This window comes from Mus caroli, unplaced genomic scaffold (assembly GCF_978045245.1).
Source record: "Mus caroli unplaced genomic scaffold, Mus_caroli_1 scaffold_17, whole genome shotgun sequence".
NCBI classification, from domain to species: Eukaryota; Metazoa; Chordata; class Mammalia; order Rodentia; family Muridae; genus Mus; species Mus caroli.
Window position 1 is genome coordinate 26,124,759 of NW_028227272.1, and position 20,640 is coordinate 26,145,398.

Here is a 20,640-nt window from a genome sequence, read left to right on the forward strand (position 1 = left end):
ATGGGATTGACACACAAACACATCACTGTTAAATCCCATCTTCTTGTTCATCCCCAAGATAATCTATTAATGAAGACATCACAATATAAAGTGTTTTACAAACTTAAAAAGTCCCCTAGCCTTATAAATTTTTCTCAGAAGATTTCACTGCAAAGATGCTGATCTCCTCTTAATCACCACTAATTTCTCACTTCCAGCTATCCATCATCAGTTGTCCAAGTAAAGCCAAAGTTTCACTCCAGTGGTTCTGATTGCTCTCTCTCTCATTAATCACAGAAGATGACTATAGCTTCTGTCAAGTAGACATAAAACTAGCCGGCATAGTACATGATATGCATTAGAAGATACCAGGAATGAAACCAGTCCAAAGAAATGTTACTCCCTTGGTATTTGTAATTTCCCAAACCAATATTGGTCAACCTCAATCTCAAGCACAATTTTGAAACTCCTATTTAAAGCAGTGCCCCTGTTCAGCTTGACAGCCTGAGCTTTGAGTTTAATAAATCACAATGAAATTTGAGCTTCAATATTTTCCGATAGATTCCTAGGCTGTTATAATACAGTCAAGGCTGAATCAGCCCACTGTATAAGGAGAGTAGAACATGCAGTGGAAATCTCTCATATAGAAAAACACAGTACACAGTGTTAATGATGCTAAGGTCCTAGTGATTTATGTATCTTCTAGCCAAGGTGTTGATTTGGAAGGAGAAAAAATAGACCAGAAAGTATCAGCAGGAATAGGCCTGCAAGATGAGTCCCCGTGTTTTCTTGGAAGGCAAATATATTTGATGAACCACTGTGACTTGCATGGCTTCTGCGTCTAGGTCAATAGACTAGGAATGGACCAAGAGAAAAGAGAGAGAGAACTGGTATTATGATGCCAGGAAATGTAGTCTTGAGGCTGTCCTTGGGGCAGGAACTTGGAATTTAAAAACTAGTTTATAAGAATTTATGTGTAACTGGAATAGATAACTGCTATGCATGAAGGAGTGAGAGTTTTGACTTACGATATTATGAATAGGGCACTTTCAAAGCTGGACTCTGTATAGGCTGGGAAGATTGAGCAGTGTCTTCTCTCACATTGTCTTGTGTCTTAGGGTTTTGTTTCTGTGAAGAGACACCATGAGCACAGCAACTCTTACAAAGGATAACATTTAATTGGGGCTGGCTTACAGACTTCAGAGAGTTAGTCCATTATTGGCATGGTGAGATTTATGGCAATGTGCAGGGAGACACGGTGTTGGAGGAGGAGCTGAGAGTTCTACATCTTGATCCACAGGCAGCAGGAGGAGACTGTGTGCCATACTGCATGTAGCTTGAGCATAGGAAACCTCAAAGTCCACCCACACAGTGACACACTTCCTCCAAGAAGATAACAGCTACTCTAAGAAGGCCACACATCCTAGTAATGCCACTCACTCTGGGCCAAGCATTCAAACATAGGAGTCTATGGGGCCATACCTGTTCAAACCACCACAATCTGGATCCTGTGGGTGGCAAGCCTTGAGAAGAATCTTGGGGCTCCATCTTTGTGGGCTGGGGTCTAGTCAAGTTCTTGCAGAAGCAGAGTAGAAATGGTGAGCTTTGTTATCCAAGCTATGTAAACCGAAGAAGAGGAGGAGTTGTCACTCTGGAAGTAGTATGGTGTTGGGGAAGTGACTGTCAAGCCTGGAGTGTTGAGACAAACCCTGAGAATAATCTTGATAATGTTTTTATTTTAATTTTCATGTATATTGGCAGATTCTTTTTTGTACAACTTAAAATTACAGTAGTTGTGATTAGTGATGCTCTTCAATTTCCTTAGCATGAAAATGTCATTTCCAGATGTCCTCTCCCCAACCCCCTTAGATGTAGCACTTTAGGTGTCTCTGTGTCACAGTCTGTGTATCAGCAGTGCACTGGGGTGTGTCCCAGGAAGCATCCTCGCAATCCTGACCACTCACAGGTGTCCCCATTCAGCCACAGTTAATCATTGGCCACCTTTAGAGATCTTGGCAGTTTTTTTTTTAACACATACACAATGCTGTAAAAATATCTAGAATATAATTTTTATTGAAGAAATATCAAAGGCTTTGGTTTTCTAATTCTGGAAAGAAAGCTAAGTGATAAAAAAAACCAATGAATCACAAATAAGCATAAAAAAGATGAATTCTAAGTCACCAAGATGATTCTGCCCTTTTCTGAACAAAAGCCACAGGAGTGCTGGGAAGTAGGTTAGGCAGGAAAGAAGAAGGAAGCCAATTTTAGAGGAAAGATTTTTCAAAGTGCAAGCATGAGGGCATTAGCTGAAGATTATGGAGGATAATAAGCACATTCTTCAGCGTAAAATTAGTCAACGAGGGGACCCTCCATGCCTTCTTTCCCCCAACACTTCTGGAGATCATAAAGCCTGAGTGGCAGCTAGCAGTGTTTGTAGAGAGTGAGGCAGTGCACTCCCTATAGATTGCATTTTCCCCCTCCAAGTGTGATGTTTTTGTACAGGTGGATCAGGCTGAGGGGAATAGATTGGGAAGGAGACTTGTAACCCATGATGATGCGGAGAGATCTGGAGATGCATTCGGCTGTGAGCATCTTAAGATTCAGACTAGGCGATGCTCAAAATGCCCAGTGCCTCCCCCAGGAATTAAGCACACTGTAGTAGACATTCCACGAACAAATGATCAAATACATAAATGAATGATTCCATTCAATTAGCACTAGGGAGGGAAGTGTGGAAGGCTGGCTGCAGCAATGTCCTGAATGAGGAACAAATGAACTAGACTTGATGATGTGTGTTAAAAGGACTTTTTCCATCATGGCCATATTTGTGACTTACCATTCACTGACCAGCAGAATGAAGAAGAAAACAAAGAGAAAGGAAAAAAGAAGTTTTAAAAAGCTTGTGTCTTGATCTTTGTGAAGGTTACCCATTTGTTAAGCAAGTTAGACTTTAGAGCAAATTCAGTGATGACAAATACTCAATATTAACTTCAATAGATTGCTTCCATAGAGTGCTGGAGAGATGGCTCTCGCAAAGGATCTGCTTTTGGCTCACAGCACCCATGTCAGGGGAATCACAGTTATCTGTCATCGGAGCTCCACAGGATCCAGTGTGAACACATACACATACAGATACATATATAGCATAGATATTCCCATGATGCTGGGCTATCTTCCTATTTCGGTGTACGTTTTCCCATTTCCACCTTTGCACAACGGGAAATAAGTATGGTCTAGGGCTCAAACATGGAGTGTTATATTTTGTGTGTTCAAGAATAGATTTTGGATATTTCCAAATATTCAGATATATTAGAGCAAACTAGCATCCTGTGGGAATTAACATTTTTTAAAAAAGATTTATTTGTATCTACAAGTATACTCTGATCCCATTATAAATGGTTGTGAGCCACCATGTGGTTGATGGTAATTGAACCTGGGTCCTCTGGAAGAGCAATCAGTGCTCTTTTATTTTATTAGATATTTTCTTTATATAAATTTCAAATGCTATCCCGAAAGTTCCCTATACCCTCCAGCCTCCCTGCTCCCCTACCAACCCACTCCTGCTTCTTGGCCCTGGCATTCCCCTGTACTGGGGCATATAAAGTTTGCAATACCAAGGGGACTCTCTTCTCAGTGATGGCTGATTAGGCCATCTTCTGTTACATAAGCAGCTAGAGACATGAACTCTGGGGGTACTGGTTAGTTCATATTGTTGTTCCACCTCCACATAAGACTAGAGACACTGAAATTAATAGAGGAGAAAGTGGGGAAAAGCCTCAAAGATATGGGCACAGGAGAAAAAATTCCTAAACAGAACAGCAATGGCTTGTGCTGTAAGATCAAGAATTGATAAATGGGACCTCATAAAATTACCCTGTTAATAAGACAAAAAGGCCACCAACAGAGTGGGAAAGGATTTTTAGCAATCCTAAATCTGATAGGGGACTAATATCCAATATATACAAAGAGCTCAAGAAGCTGGACTCCAGATATTCAAATAGCCCCATTAAAAATGCGGTACAGAGCTAAACAAAGAATCCCCAACTGATGAATACCAAATGGCTGAGAAGCACCTGAAAAAATGTTCAAGATCCTTAATCATCAGGGAAATGCAAATCAAAACAACCTTGAGATTCCACCTCACTCCAGTCAGAATGGCTAAGATCAAAAATTCAGGTGACAGCAGATGCTGGTGAAGATGTGGAGAGAGAGGAACACTCCTCCACTCCATTGCTGGTGGGATTGCAAGCTTGTACAACCACTCTGGAAATCAGTCTGGCGGTTCCTCAGAAAATTGGACATAATACTACAGGAAGATCCAGCAATACCTCTCCTGGGCATATACCCAGAAGAAGTTCCAACTGACAATAAGAATACATGCTCCACTTTGTTCATAGCAGCCTTATTTATAATAGCCAGAAGCTGGCAATCAGTGCTCTTAACTGCTGAACCATCTCTCTAGTCAGGGAATTAACATTTTAGCTTTGACATTCTAAAGCTCATCTACAGCAAGCTTCTAATTAGATAGCTTCCTACCCCTTTTGTTGTAGCCCCTGCTTGCTTTTCTCTTCCTTTGCTCACTCAGTTGCTGTGTAAAATTTCCTTTGTTACAGCTTGAAAGCCTTTCTCTCCCGCATCAGCACCAGAGTCACCCTCACTAGCATACTCACATCGCTCATTCTTCGCCATGCAGGTCTCTGCTCATATGACACCTATTTTATTTGAACTAGGCTTTCTGTATGTAACACAACACATATTCCATACCTACAGGTCCATTGCCATCAAGTAATCATGACCTGCCATTCATTGATTGGCAGGTCATACTTCCTTCCAACCAACAATATAAATGCTAATAGAGAGACCTTTTATCACCCCTGTGTGGACTCAGACCTGGCAGGCACACAGTGGACAACAAATATTTCAATTAGAGTACTGAATTCGATACATTCTTAACTGAAGCACAGAAAGGAGGGAAGCTTATACACTATGAACTAAAATATACATGCAAAATAGTATTTGCATTGGAAGTATCTAAACTGAGGAGAATAGAAGATAAGATATAATTTCCCGTGCCAACTTTTGCATGTACTGATTTTAGCTCCCTGGAGCATGACAAGTCCCTTGTCGTTTCTTTGTACTCATCTGAGACTGAGATTTACCAGCGTCAGATTCACTACTCATATTATAAATTGCTAGTGCAGGTTTTGGTTATTGTCCTATATGTGATTCTCAACTTGAGGAATAAAGTTTTTAATCTTCTTTGTATTGAAACAGAATGTTTTTGGGTGAAGATCATGCAAAATTATAAGGGGAATTTAATTTTGTACAAATTCTTTCTTGAAACATTAAAATTCTGTGGTCTGTGACTTCATTTGCACAAGTATATTTGCATGTCCTAATTAGAGCCATTGGCAAAAATCCTTGCGAAGGAACTTAGCCTTTTGCCCTCAAGAAAGAGATCAATTCTCTCTGAAACAGCTACTTCACTTCGCTGCTTTTGCTGCAGAAGGCAGGTAGGAGAGACATTAGTTTTGTTTACAGAATTGGAAGGGACAGTTGGATTAGCATCGATTTCCAAATGAAGCTAGATGAGTTGCTCCAAATAAGGTAAATTAGGATTTACTTAGCAAAATGTCTGTCTCCGTGAGTCTATGTAACTCAGTGGCACACTGATGTTCAGGGACGAGAACTGCATGGTCAGAGAGGAGGATGAGAGTGCCAGGACTGCATTTGAATATCCATGATGCTCTCTGCTGGGGTTAGGACATTCTTCAGAGGCTGTACTACCCCAGCCCATGCTTGTAGCTTCACCCGGGCTCTCAGGCAAACAGAAGGCTTGACTAACTCACAACCTACTAGCTCAGGTTAAAGAAGAAGAATATCTGGTTTGGGTTGTAAATCTGTCATTTATGACCCACAAATATCCTTGGGATAGCATTTACATTGACTAACCTCTAATCCCTCTTCTACAGAGAGAAGTTAAGATTGACAGCTACCCCATGGGCAGAGATGGGGAGAAGTAAATGGATATTATGTAGGAGTGAAAGGGCAAGGTGTTATGTAAATGTCCCACAAGGAAAATCTTGCTCTTCATTGCCTATGAATTCAAAGCTGTAAAGAATTCTGCTGCTGCCTCTCAGGAGAGTTGGTTTGCAACACTCAATTCCAGGGTGCTCCAAGAGGAGCCACTGTGTTTGATAGGTACTGTTTTTTCTCTGCCCACAAATACTCAGGTACTCAGTCACAGCACTACAGCCCACCAAGTCCGGACTCTGTCTCCTTGTCCCCAGCATAATTTCCAAGGAGCTTCAAATGCTGGAGTTGACATGAAAGATAAAATTAATTGGCTACCCTTTAAATCTCTAAGATGTGTCACACTAAGGTGCCCTACACTGTCTTCTACCCTGTCTAACCTGAGGACACACAGAATGAACACAACACATAGAGATGCGATCCCACCACAGAGAGTCACTTCCTAGTCAACAAACACAGGCAACCAGAGCTGGATCAAGCAGGCATTTGTTACATCTGATATAGTTTTATAATGGAAATAAGGCAAGTGCTCAGGGAAATATTGGCAATGGTACAACTTATGATCAATCAAATTGCCCGAAGAGATGGGTATAAAAGAGCTTGGGAGTGAACAAAGCCTCTAAGACTAAGTGTCAGACATCACATTAGGCATGGACTGGGCAGGAGTGTGTACTCGGTGTAGCTGATCAGTCTAGTTCTGTTTTTCCCTCAAACAGGATAATTACACAACATTTTGGTTCCCTGTTGAGTCATTCCTTTCCCTTTGGCTTTAAGAAGTGTGTCGCACATTGACAAGTACTCAGATGTGATTACTGAGAACTTGTTGCTCTTGGTTTCTCAAGAGTTTTGCTTTAGGGGTGTATGGCAGGGCCTTCCTTCGAAATCCCGTGCCAGCATCCCTCAAGAGCACCAGCTGACACTTCAAACACTCTCTATCATCAAGGGAAACCTCTTTCTTGTCCTTAGGCTTGGTGTGAGTTTGCCAGGTATGAGGTGTCCCAATTAACGTACAAAGATGAACTGTTTCCCATTTTCTGGGAAGCTGCACTTACTGACCTCTGTAGAGGGACCAGCACTTTGCTTTGTGTCATTAAAGACACAACCAAGGAAGACTTCTCTTCAGATATGCTTCCTCAATAGGGAGAAAAATGTGTTTCATATGCAGGCAAATGACTAAAACTTAAATCTCTGCCAGCCTGATTTTCCTGCAGGCAATTTATAACATTTATAGTATTATTTGTAGCCCTCGAATTTTTAAAAAAATCATAATAAATAACAAATAATAAAAGCAAATGTGGCAAAAATTAAAAATTTCCAAATGTAGAGATTGTAATCCCTATTTAAGGGTCTCCTGTTGGAGCTTGACTCAGGAAATATATCTTAGGGCAAATGGATTTTTATTTTGGACAAAGGAGATTACAGTCCCTTATTACCTGCTGACCCCTTTCATAAGCCATTCTTTATCTCACTGTGGAGTAGTTAACAATGCCCTTGTAGTTTATAAAGCACTTAAAGTATTTTATGTATCTCATTTTAGCCTCATGTGGTAGTTCTAGCAATAGAAACATCGTTTTTCAAACAGAATATGGTGAGTAAGCTGTAAAGTGCAAACCCAGCAGACTTTGAATCCAGATGAGAGTTTTTAAGATTGTGGCCCTAGGACAACACATCTGCCTACAGGAAAAAATGACGCAGATGGGGATTATAGAAAGAATGACTTAGACTGGGGGCTGCACCTTCGGTGAGCTGTAATCTAAAGCAGGGTTATTATATAACTGGTGTAACCAGAGATCAGACTTCAGGGCATTAAAAAGACACTCCGTCCCTGGGACAGCATAAAAAGGAATTGAATTGGAAGATCTCTATTTCAATTGATGAGCTTATTTCCCCCTTTGTTTTCCCTTTACAACCAAATTATAGACCGTCACTCTAGTCCTGCCATGAGGAAAGGACAACAAATCTTTGCTTTTCAATTTTCTGTTTTAATGTACATTTTATGTCCAGAAAGGTAGTAGTCACTGCAATAAGGCTCCCTGGCAATAGTTATCTAGACAGGCTGAAAAATGGGTAGCTTTCCCTCTACATTTGTGGCAAATAGAATAGTTTTCTCCCTTAGTAAATACTACAAGTGCATTTCTTGACAGTTCATTGCTCTGTGGATTAATTCTGTCAGCATTAAGCTAAGTGTAAGGTATCCTCAATACACAGGACATTTCAGTTGTCAGCAGACTTGAGTCCAGACATCATTCATTTATACACACTTCTGTATGTAGCTGATGTTCATATATTAAAATTAAATCAATTCTTTATGTGTGTGCATTTTGATATTCACATCTGTATGTATTCTCACTCTCTAATCTGAGAAAATGTAAAAACATACCCACCCTGACGTGGATTTGCAAGGGTTTAAGGGCTTCATCCACGCACTTATTGAGGATGAAAAATTGTTAGAAATAAGAATTAATTACAGGGTTCGTTCTATCCTGTTTTTGCCATTCTTGAGATAAGCCTCTGCCGGAGTATTGTTATTTCTAATGATCCCCTCTGCCAATGACACAGATTTGAGATGCCTGCCTTTCTCGGTGTGTGTCTAATTATAGGTACTACACACAGCACACAATAGGCTACACTTGCATTCCAAATGCTCTGTGATACAGGGCAAGACTGTGTTGGCAAGCAGTGAAACACCCTAACTTAGAATCATCAAATTCAAAAACAGAAGAATCTTGAGCCCCAGGTAGGTTTGTCCTTTCACAGTCTCTGGAGAGGTAGATGATTGTGAGAATACTCACTTGTGACCTGGAGCTGTTTAAGGCGTAGATTGCTAGTCAAGTTGTCATGCACACTCATTTCCAGCACCAGTGTTTGCTTCTTCCTTTCCTCAGATGGGATAGTGTTCTGAGCAAACATCTTCAAGGCTCTCTGTAGCCCATCAGACATCCCCTCCTCACTCCCTATCCCACTTCCCATGTTTGCGACAGGTTAGATTTTTTTAATCCCTAAAAGAATACTAACATTGATTCAAGCCAAAAAGCAGTGGTGAACTGAATCATATAGATTTTTAAAAAGGTTATTCCATGAATATGTGTAAAGATCTTTTGGAAAGACCAGTGCTATGACCTAGGTAAGTGATCCAAATAGCCTGTCTGTAGATGGCTCTGTGCCCAGGGTGGGACCTGTTGCTCGTCTTCGTTCTCTGTTTCCTGGCTATGAGGCGAGCAGTTTGCTGTGCCTTTCCTTCTGTGATCCTCTCTGATATTCATTCCCACCTGAGTTCCCAAGCCCACGGTCTGCCTAGTCAAAAACTAGATATTCCATAAACCATGCAAATAAATGTGTTCTTTTATAAATGAATACTTTCTGTTACTTGTTACTTTAATGTGACGCTGACTAATACACTGAGCATATAATATTAGTTCCTAGCTAGAAAATTTATGTAAAATAAAATAATAGTTTTTTGCTCATACTTAGTGAAATATTAAGCATATACTATCCATGATGAAAAGAGGAGAACAGTGGAGATATGAACCTACGTTCAAATGATGGCTCCACAAATTCTTTGGCCTGACAGTGCCTGACTCACACAGCTGCCCTGTGGCTTCAGAACATAAACAGGTGGGAAGCATTAAGAGTATTGGCATAAGTATCACCTATTTGTCATCACCATCTCCATCCATCCTCTTATAGAGAGAAACATTTTGAAATTTCCCACATGGAGAGAGACAGATAAAACTGGGGCTGTTTGAGGAAACCCCAAAGAATCTTATTATTATATATTTACCTAAAATTAGATACAGTACATACATATTTCTATCTATCTATCTACCTATCTATCTATATCTTAAAGGCAGTTTGGGCTGGCCGTGGTCTCCACAAGACTCGTAGATTACTAAAACCCCCCAGGACCATGCATGAGAAGTCTCCTTTCAAATGGTTGGTCAGGGCAGTCTAAGTAATTCCCCAAATAATATAGACTATTGATGATTGCTAATACCCGTGGTTGCCTCTCAGAGACCCCTATTTCTGAAGAATGTGCACACTTAGGATACAGGACTCAGATTATCCTAGATGGAGCTAGCCTGAAAAATCTTTCTATAGTCAGGCTTTCAGTGTATCAGAAAACACTATGCAGGCTTCCAAAGAAGAGAAGAACTTAATAGCCTTACATGGTTGCAGTGATCAGCATGGCAAGATATCCATAAAGATCCAATAGAGGCACTTAAATGTTGGTGGAATTCAACAGCTGCCTAATTAGACTTAAGGCCATTCAGTAAGAGGAAAATCGTGCTTGATACTAGAAATATAGCCAATTTCCTGAGGCTGGTGAAGTCACGGATCTTAGAAGAGAATTTACTTCTGTCATTTTGTTAGACCAATATAGTTCCTAACTACATTTTAAATAATACCTTTATACCTACAGATAAATGTAGTTACCTCACCTCATCAAAGAAGCTTTTGTTTATAGCACATGGAAAACATCATAAAAAACCTCAACAATGCAGAGATCAATGGATGTGGGGGCTCACTCTCAGTGGACTACATCACTGTTCTGCATCTGTACTATAGATACCAGAGTATATATATATATATATATATATATATATATATATATATTAGATAAAAGAGGGATGGAGAAAACTGAAAGAGCCAGAATACCAGGAAGTCTGCTGTGAAATAGTCTCTCATAAAAATGGGTACACAAATAAGATGCAAACAATGATAATATTAATAAACTTGTTAACTCAGATGGAGGTAGATTTTAGGAGGCCTTTAAACCAAGAACTACAGCCAACTAATGACTTCTGAAAGAGGGAGACTTGGCTGCTCCTAAGAATGATCCCCTAATTGGCTGTGCAATACAAAGTGGCCAGCCCTGAAATCATACAAACACAAGCAATGAAATGGACTCATCAGATTGTATTTATGTATTTGTGTGTAAATATGCACATATACATACATACACATATTTATAACAATAATGATCAAAATAAAGAAGAGGCTATCAATCTGAGAGTGAACTTGGAGGTGCATAGAAGAAGTTAGAGGCAAGGGACTTGAGTAAAGAGAGGAAAAGGAAGAGAGAAAGTGATGTCCTTATATTTTTAAATTAAAATGTATACAATGCAAAGTAATAAAGCAATACAATATAAAAAATAAACAATTCCCATATACAGACTGATCATCTCATTGGAGATTTTTTCCAATAGTTTATTATTTGTGCACTTTATGACCCAATCACAGCTTCCTTTCCCCCTCTCTTCCCAGTCCCTCCCTTATAAATTCCTCCCCTTCTATTCAGAGAAAAGGAGGCTCCCTTGGGTATCACCCACCCAGGAACATTGAGTCCCAGCAGGACCAGGAACATCCTTTCCCACTGTGGCTCAACCAGTCAGTCCAGGTAAGGGGGAAGAGGATCCAATGTCAGGGAACAGAAAGGCAGACAGCTTCTGCTCATTTTGTTAGGGGACCCACATGAAGCCCGAGCTGCACATTTGCTGCAAATGTAGCAAAGGTCTGGTCCAGCACCCTTGTTGGTGTCCCTGGCTCTGTGAGCCCCATGGTCTGATTGGACATTTGATCAATATCTGTCTCTACAAATAGATCAGGGTGGGGGGTTAATAAAATATTTCCTATAAACCAGTAGTAGCTTCAAACATGCTGGTCTCTGCTTTGTTATGGACCAACATATTAGGAAAACTGAGTCAGACTTGGGTCATTAAGCTAGACTATGTTAAAATTTTAAATCAATGTGCAATCATGTTATCAACTAATAAAAACATTTGTTTAAGAGACCTGGGTTATGAAGTTTCCTAAAAAGTGGAAACTGGAGTAACAAAGAATCTACATAGTGAAAACCTAAGCGTAGTCACTGTCCTATTGTAGACCTGACACAAACAATCACAAGACAGGTGGCAATGTAGGCTCCTGAGAAGTACATGAAAGTTTAGCTCATTCCTAAGGCCTGGGATTTGGGGTCAGTCCATAAGGTGCTGGACATTGAGTATTCCACACCATCACATAGCCTGCCATTGACTCTCCAGTCCTGCTGTTTTTGCACTCCTAGGTAGGTATTCCAGTAGCTGGCAGTTCCACACAACACCACAGGGTTTTAGTGGCCGATGTGCACCAAATGATGGATAGGAAAGCAGGAGTAGATATAAACTTACTTCTACTACAATTAGAGAGACCAGCTCACCTCTGCTTATCTGGATTTCCAAGACAATTAATGGTAGTTGACTGTTCTAATAATCACAGCATAAATATCTATATCTAAGAAAATTATGAAATATTATAAAATTTTGAGCTATTAAAAAATTAAAATTTCAGGGTTCAAAATTTAACAGTTAGGCCCAATGGAAGACTAATGTACCCATACTACCAGCTTCGGATGGGAAATACGGTCACTGAACTAGACAGTGGGACAGATGCTCATCTTACCTGAGGTCAGTGGTAGAGCAAGTTCATATTGGTCCATGTTGTCCATATAGGTAACTTTTCAAACCAGCAACTCCAACCAATATGTGAAGCCTTCTGTATTTTCTTGTAGTGATGACTGAGGTTAAAGCCTTAATCTCTTTTTGGAGTTCCTGGTTTGATAACCCTAAAAATAAATACTTCTCTATTATTTAAAATATATCATTATTTTATGTGTAAAATTGATGCTTCATAGTCAAATGAGTGGTTATAGAATTTTAATCTAAAATAATGAATATCAATTAATATTTGTACAGACTCTGAGATGCATATGAAACTTTAGTTGAACCTATACCTGAAACTTATTCATATTTTCAGTGATTATTATGACAGTTAACACATTCAAATGACATGACCTGATTTACATTCTGATGTCGACTCATTGTCCAGATACAAGGGCAGCTCATGAAATATTATTGTCACTGATAACAGATGACTCTGGGATATTAGGAACACATTGCTTTGGGATATTAATCCCTTTGATCTAATGTGCAGGACAGAAGCCAAAGCTTAAGTTCAGGCTGCATTGTGACACTAGAGTCATTTAATGTGTTCCCTTTGGGAGTTGATCCCACATGTTTAAGACATTTGAACTGGGTTCCCAATGCACCCCCACAAATGATGCTTACTCTTGGCTGATTTTAGTGCTGCCCCACTGACTGTCCCACTGACTCATTCATCACTCTTGAGGACATTTGGTAGGAGATCCCTGAGAAATAGGCTAACTGAGCTACAGGTCTGATGACTGTAAATTTCAATGGCTAAATTGTTTGTAAGACTACACATGCATGTGGCTGCTGTTGTTGGTCCCTCCAGTGAATTGTGTGTTGAAGGCTTGGTCCTCAGTGTGATGATGCAAGAGGTGGTGAGACTTTTAGGAAGTGGGCCTTCCTGGGAAGTCCCAAAGTCATTGGGAATCTTGACTTTGAGAAGACATGAGGGGCACTGAGTTAATTCTTATGGGAGAGCAGTTTTAAACAAAGTAACCATGATCACACCCCTCCCTCTGCCATCTTGTTTAGACGTGGGATGTCTTCCTACCACATGTGATTCTGTTGCTGTTGCTATTCTTTTATTGTGAGACCCTTGCCCAAGGCCAATGCTCAAGGTTCCACTGATCTTAGACATTGAATATCCAGAGCCATAAGGAAAGCAAATCTCCTTTCTCTATAATATTTATCTTGGGTGTTTATTATAGTAATGAAAGCTGGACTGACATACAAGGCAGCACACATGTAATGTCTGTATGTGTGCATGTGCTAAGTGTGTGTGCTGATCAATTTAAAGTATCAATGCAATTAGATATACCATTACTCAGAAAGCTGGGAAAACATTTCTGGGGCCCAGTGAGACAATCCTTTCTCCCAAGCCCAATGACCTAAGTTCAATTCCAAGAATATACACAGTGAAAGGAAAGAACCAACTCCAACAAGGTGTCTTCTTACTTTCGTGTGTGTACCATGACATCACATATGCATGAATAACACAAAAAAATAATTAAAATAATTGTTTCTGGAGGCATTTTTAAGCAATATCAGTATTTGCATCTAGAGACAAAACAAAGAACTTTGATCTCATTAAAAGGACAGGTATTATCCAAAGTGTCCCACAGACAAAACTGTGGGAAAAGATAAATTCATACTCTCTTTTAAGACTTGAACACCAGGTTCTTGAGCCTTTGGACTCTGGGACTTTGAACATCAGCAGTCACTGCCCACTTCAGGCTTTCCCACTTCTCCATCTTATAGAAGATATATCACAGAACTTTGGCCTCCATAATAATGTTAGTCAGTCCTCTACATATTTCTTAGGTTGCTGAATCTTTGTAGATATTCTCATTACTGTTTCTCTTGAGAATTTGAGTTAATATTGCATGGTAGCAAATATTCAAATACACAGATAGTTCCCTAGTCAACCTCTGATGGAAGAATAGTCTAGAGCACGTTGCCTCTGGCCATGTCTATGGAGTCATTGTTTTGATGGATAGTACACTTGGGAGAGCCTGTTGTAGAAATTCTTTAATCCCAATCTGGGATGTCTACCCTGCCTTTGACCCTCTAGTTGCTGAATAAGACACACACGACCTTTATTTACTATAAGCCTTAAACAGTATTAAAGATGGGCAGCTATCTACTTCTTAGGTTATTAGAATCTACTTTCCTATTGATAATCCTGAGTTATTACTTCCTACGTTTTTATCTGGGCTGCTCTTAACTCCAGTTGGCAAGCCATCAGAGCCATGTATTTTTGAACTCACCTAACCTGTGGTGGCTTCTCCTTCCTCCTCCTGTACCCTCCTTTTTTTTATCATGGGTTTTCTTTGACCCCAAGCCCCAAAACTCTAAATCCCACCTATGTCTCTTTTTCCCAGCTACTGGCTGTTGACATCTTTATTTAACAATCAAAACTAATTTGGGGCAAGGTCGACACGCATCTCTGAGACAACCAGGTCCTAAAGGCTGGGACTTAACAGTACAATGGAAAACAAAAGACCAAACCTCAACACTAACCCATCGTGATGCCACCATCCCTAGACAGGTGGGCCTGGGCTAAAAAAGAAATCTAGCAAACAATAGGCACAAAAGCAATTCAGAACGAAAGCCAGAAAGCATATCTTCCAATGTTCCAGGCCCCTGCCTGGAAGATTCAGTTCCCAACCTCATTTTTCTCATTGATAGGTGATGACTGGGAAGTGTAAGCCAAATAAACCCCCTCTTCTCCAAATTGCTTTTGGTCAGAGTGTTTTCTTACATCAAGAGAAAGAAACTGTAACACTGAGACAAATATTTTTGGCCTTAGCAATCAATAGTGACAAATAATATAACATGCTCACTTTCCCTTGATTCTGTCTTCTATTCTTCACAGGGAGATTTAGTAATATCCCCCTATATAGCCCAGAGATTTGTTTTTCTGTAGAGAATAAGACACATGTTAACATCTTGCTCACATTTTCCCCAGACATCCACCCATCCACCCACCCATCCATCCATCTATCTTTCCCAAACTCTTCTTTTCTCAGATAATATGAAGTCTACCATTTCTCCCATTGTTCTGTATGAGCTCAGTGGTGTTGCGCACAGTTGCATTGTTCTGGAATCATCAATACCACCCATTTCCAGGAACCTTTCATCGTTTTCAGTGGAAATTCTGTGTGTGTGTGTGTGTGTGTGTGTGTGTGTGTGCGCGCAGGCTTTCACACACACACACACACACACACACACACACACACACACACACACACACACACACACACTTCTACTCAGCCCCTGGCAAGTGTGGTCTACTGCTTGTCTGTATGTATTTGCATGCACAAGGTATTTCATGTAAGTGGCATCATACTGCATTTGTCCCTTGCTGTTGGTATTCTGTCTAAACTCCATGCCTACAGTTACCTAGCAGCAGCCAGGTAGGCCTGGCCCTATGAAAGGGGCTGCTTGGCTCCTCCTCTCTCTCTTACTCCTGTCTCACTCTCTTGCCTCTTGCCCTCTTGATCCCTCTTTCTCCCCATTCCCCTCTCTCCACATGGCCATGGCTGGCCTCTAGCTCTTCTCTTCTCTTCTCTTCTCTTCTCTTCTCTTCTCTTCTCTTCTCTTCTCTTCTCTTCTCTTCTCTCCTCTCCTCCCCTCTTCTCCCCCCCTCCCCTCTTCTCTCCTCTCCTCCCCTCCCCTCTTCTCTCCTCTCCTCCCCTCCCCTCCTCTCCTCTCCTTCCCCCCTCCCCCCCTCTCTCTCTCCCTTTCTCTGCCTCTACTACTCTCTGAACTCCCCTCCCCATGCCCTAAATAAACTCTACCCTATACTATACTGGTGTTTGTCTGGCCCCTCAGGGGAAAGGATGCCTTGGCATGGGCCAGCTGAGGCACCCCCTTGCCTCACACCCTGCTAGAGCATATTCTTATAGCCTTTTCTCTTTATATGATCACAACACTTGTGAATGACTTCTCTTAGCCTTCAAAGGTCATTCATGTGTTAATAGGTTCATTCTTTTAAAAGCTGAGCAGTATTCCATAATGTGTGTATTATATATAGTGTATATATTCAACATGTGGGTAGTTTCCATCTGGGTCCACTCACTTTCTTTTGCTGGATAAACACTAGAACTAAAAGCAACAGGGAGGAAAGGGCTTGTTTCATTTAACAGCTTATAATTCCTCACTGAGGGAGGTTAGGCCAGGGACTCAGGCAGAACTGGAGGAAAGCACATGGAGGGGTGCTGCCCACTGGCTTGCTCTGTGCTGTTGTTTGCTCAGCCTGTTTTCTTTTACAACCCAGGAACATTTGCCCAGGGGTGACATCATGCACAGTGGGCCCTCCCATTTCAACTATTCACCAAAACAATAACATTTCACAGACTTGCCTATAGGCCAATCTGATAGGGGAAATTCTTCAACTGTGGTTCCCTCTTCCCAGATGACCTAAGCTTCTGTCTAATGAACAACAGCTAACCAGGATACCATTTGGCAAATGTGACTAGTACTGCTGTGAAGGTGTGCATAAAAATCCCCATCTGCTCTAGATTTTTAGTGTTGTATACTCAAGCATTATATTGATGACAAAACAAACACCTTATCCAGCCACAGTTATTCACACTAAGAAAAAGTAGTAGCTGTGAACTCTACTCTTTCCCTCTCATGTATGTGTGCATACAATTACTCTCTTTTGCACTCTTTTCTATGCTGTAAACCTTTGGGAGCATAAAGGGTGAATGCCATGAAAGAAGAGGGATGTCTGACTGGCCTTATAGTCAACAGTTCTGTCCCATTCAATGTCTAAAGTGTTGACTCTTCTTCCACTGTGGTGTGCATCTGTGAGTCTGGACTCACAGAGCCTCTGAAGACAGTCTCTACTAGTTATGCAAGATTTCTTACTCTGGTGTCTTATATTTCCTGTTACCATTGTGCTTCACTGCCTTGGGTCATTTCTACAGTTGGAATTTTTATGTGGATGCTTGGAAGCTTTTAGATGTTCCTTCAAACAACTCAGAGATCTATTATTCAGTACCTCTGGCCTGAACTTGGAACATGGGGTTATAGGTTTTCTAAGAACAGTATTATAACTGGGGGAGGGGCTTGATAAAATGAATGGAATCATCTCCTCCTTTTTAAGTTCTAGTACTTCAGAGTAGATCACTCCATTACATAAAGAATGGAACCCAAAAGGATGCTTCCCAGCACCTCTGTCTATGGCTGTCTCTGGAATTACCAACACACAATTTTATGATGTGTTGACTTCTGGATATCATCTGCTTTGCCTCACTTCTGCCCCCTTAAGTTAGCTCCACCTCCCCACCCCCACAGAAGTTACCTATCGAGAAGTTCTGTCCCACCTGTGTTCAGAGACTTCTATGAACTGCTTTTTGTACTTTATGACTTTTTTCTTCATTGTTTGACATGAGGATTTAGTATGTCAAATATAATAACTTGGGGGGTGGAAATGTCAAAAAGTTGTGAAAGAAAATATATCTCTGGACTCTACAGTGTGCTCAACTATAATGAGGTCAAAAGAAATCATTTTCACATTTGTTTGTAATACTTCAGAACTGTAATGTTTAGAAAGGCCCGTGTTGTGTGACCACTTCTGACACCTAGAAATGAGATTTATCCCTCTGTAAGTTCTGCTTGCTGTTTGATATCAAGTGGCTCTTTGGAGGATGTTATGTAGATTGTTCAAACAATTGGAAGCTCCCTCATGGCGGGAGTCTCAGAAGACTCCAGTAGTCCATGAAACTTCTAAGGCTGGGGACATTAAGACAAATGGCAGGACTATTACCCACCACCCAGCTAGCCTTGCCCCTCTAAACAAGCACTAATTGTCTAGGAAGAGGATAGTGTGTTGTTTGGCCTCCCAGCTGTGCAGAGAGAGCCACAGATGCCACTTTTGTGAGTCATTGCCCTTGCTTGAGTAGGTTTTTTGATGATTAGAGTGATTTTGAGCCAGTCATGTTCCTGTAAGTGAACTCACTTGCTCACCAAGCTAGCCATGGGTGAAATCTTTTCTTTGGCCTGTTGTTGATGTCCAATCCAAATAGAAATTTGTCCATGCCCCCTCCTCAAAGTAAAGCAATGACATGGTTTGCTGTCAGCTTTAGAGAAAGACCATCCTTTCGAGTTTTATTTAGAGTGTGTGTAAAATCATCTCTTACTGTGTCTGTCTCTTGCAGGCCATCTGTTCCAAGGAGAGTGTTGCTCACTCTTCTGCATCATCTCCTTCCTCTGAATTGTGACTTTGATCCTCCCTGCCCCCCATTCCTTGTTTTCACATTAAGAAGGGGTCTACATGGTTTTTTGGAATTTGCTCCTGTGTCAGGAAGGATAGAAGCATATTCTTCTAAAATTGGCAAAGTGTTGTGCAAACTTTTGTTAAGGAGCCTTCAGATTCCAAGAAACAGATTCCTGAAAGCACTGTTATTTTATAGGCTTTCAATTAACTCGTAGTCCACTGTAGCCTCATGTAGCCCAGGAGTACTGATATAAGATGGGGAAGAAGAAGGGCAGATAGGAAACACCTGAACTGACTGGTGCCTATGACAGAGTCACTCACTGTGCTTGCTGTGGTCAGGAGGAGGCAGTCTGAAGTTTGTGGCCTGCAGGTGGGATGGGATGCATGTAGAAGTGATGGTGAATGCCTTGGGTGGAATCATTACCCCTGCTTATAAGGCAAGGAAAGAATGGGCTGTATTTCACATCTCAGAGAGTCTCTCTTTAAAGTTCAGTCTGACCCATTTCATTTGAAAAGAATTAGCCAACATCTGGTGCGATCTAGTTCTTTCCTCCCCACCCCCCAGACTTCACACTTAAGTGAGCATCAATAGTAACCCACTTTTGTGGGAAGGATTGTTGAGAGCAGGCACATAGGAGATGCTGAATGCTGGGTGGGCCATGTGTCTAAGACAGCCATGATGGCAGTCATCATGAGAACCAAAAGTATCTGGCACAGCAAACAATTAAATTACACAAGGAGAAAAGATTCCTGCAAAGTGTAAATCTACATTGCTACAAAAATGAAAATCAATGAACTGTTGCTTTTCCCTGACATATTTAAAGCATGTGTGTGATGGGCATGTTGATGCACACCTGTAATCCCCACATTTGGGATCTGAAAGGGTGAGGGGTTCAAGACTGGACTCTACTATATAGAAACTTCAAGGATGGTGAGATTGGGTTGGAGGAGGTAGGGGAAGGGTGGGAGGGAGATGGTGTATGAGACACTGACTCAAGTGAAACAAAGAAAAACAAAAATGATTTTTTAAAAGATAGCTATTATTTTAGAGTAAGAAACAGACATATATACACTAACAGAAAAATATTAACTTGCTAAATTCATGCTGTTATTTGCAGCCGAAATTCCCAATTTGTATGTTGTAGTCTTGATCCCCAAGACAATCGGATAGTTTGGAGACAAGACTTTAAGGAGGTGATAAAGTTAATCCAACCTGTTAAAGTGGGTCCTAGTCCAATAGGACCTGATACTTGTAGGAATAAGCAGGGACCCCTATGCAGAGCTTCTGGCTCTATACAGGGTTCTCTGACAAGGACAAAGGAGCTCCATGAGCAAAAGCAGGTGGCCACAGTTGCTAATATGGCAGCAGCCACCACCAGGAAAAAACTGTGACCCCAGCTGTATGGAGCTGACAGCCAACAACTGGGACTGGGAAACTTAGCAGAGTACTGTAACACCTGGCACTAAGTACCTCATACACTGTGGTCATCACAGATAGCACTTCTCCACACCGACACTGCCACCCTGTTACTAACCAAATCCAGGTTAATATCATTGTCTACTTTGAGAAGGCATAGCAAGCAAGAGCATGCCATTAGCCACATCCTGTAATTAGGTTAAGAGGGTTTTGAAGAGTCTATTCTTTATTTTCTCAGCATATATCAGAAGTGGCTAGCTGTGGCTGAAGATAGCAGGGCTAGCTCTGGCTGCTGGTAGCAGGAGAAGGATGTTCATGTTAAGTTGAAAAGGTGCTGTGTACCTGGCAGAAGACAGATGGAAGTGGTCTACACACATTCCTAACTCTGTCTTCTAATTTACATGTTGCCTGTTTGAAAAAGTCCAGCTTCATATTCTACCAGGCTAACAATCTCAGGTCTTGAGTGGACCTTTCTCTCCAGCAGTTTCCATGTGTATTCTTGGAATCAGCCTCAATGCTAT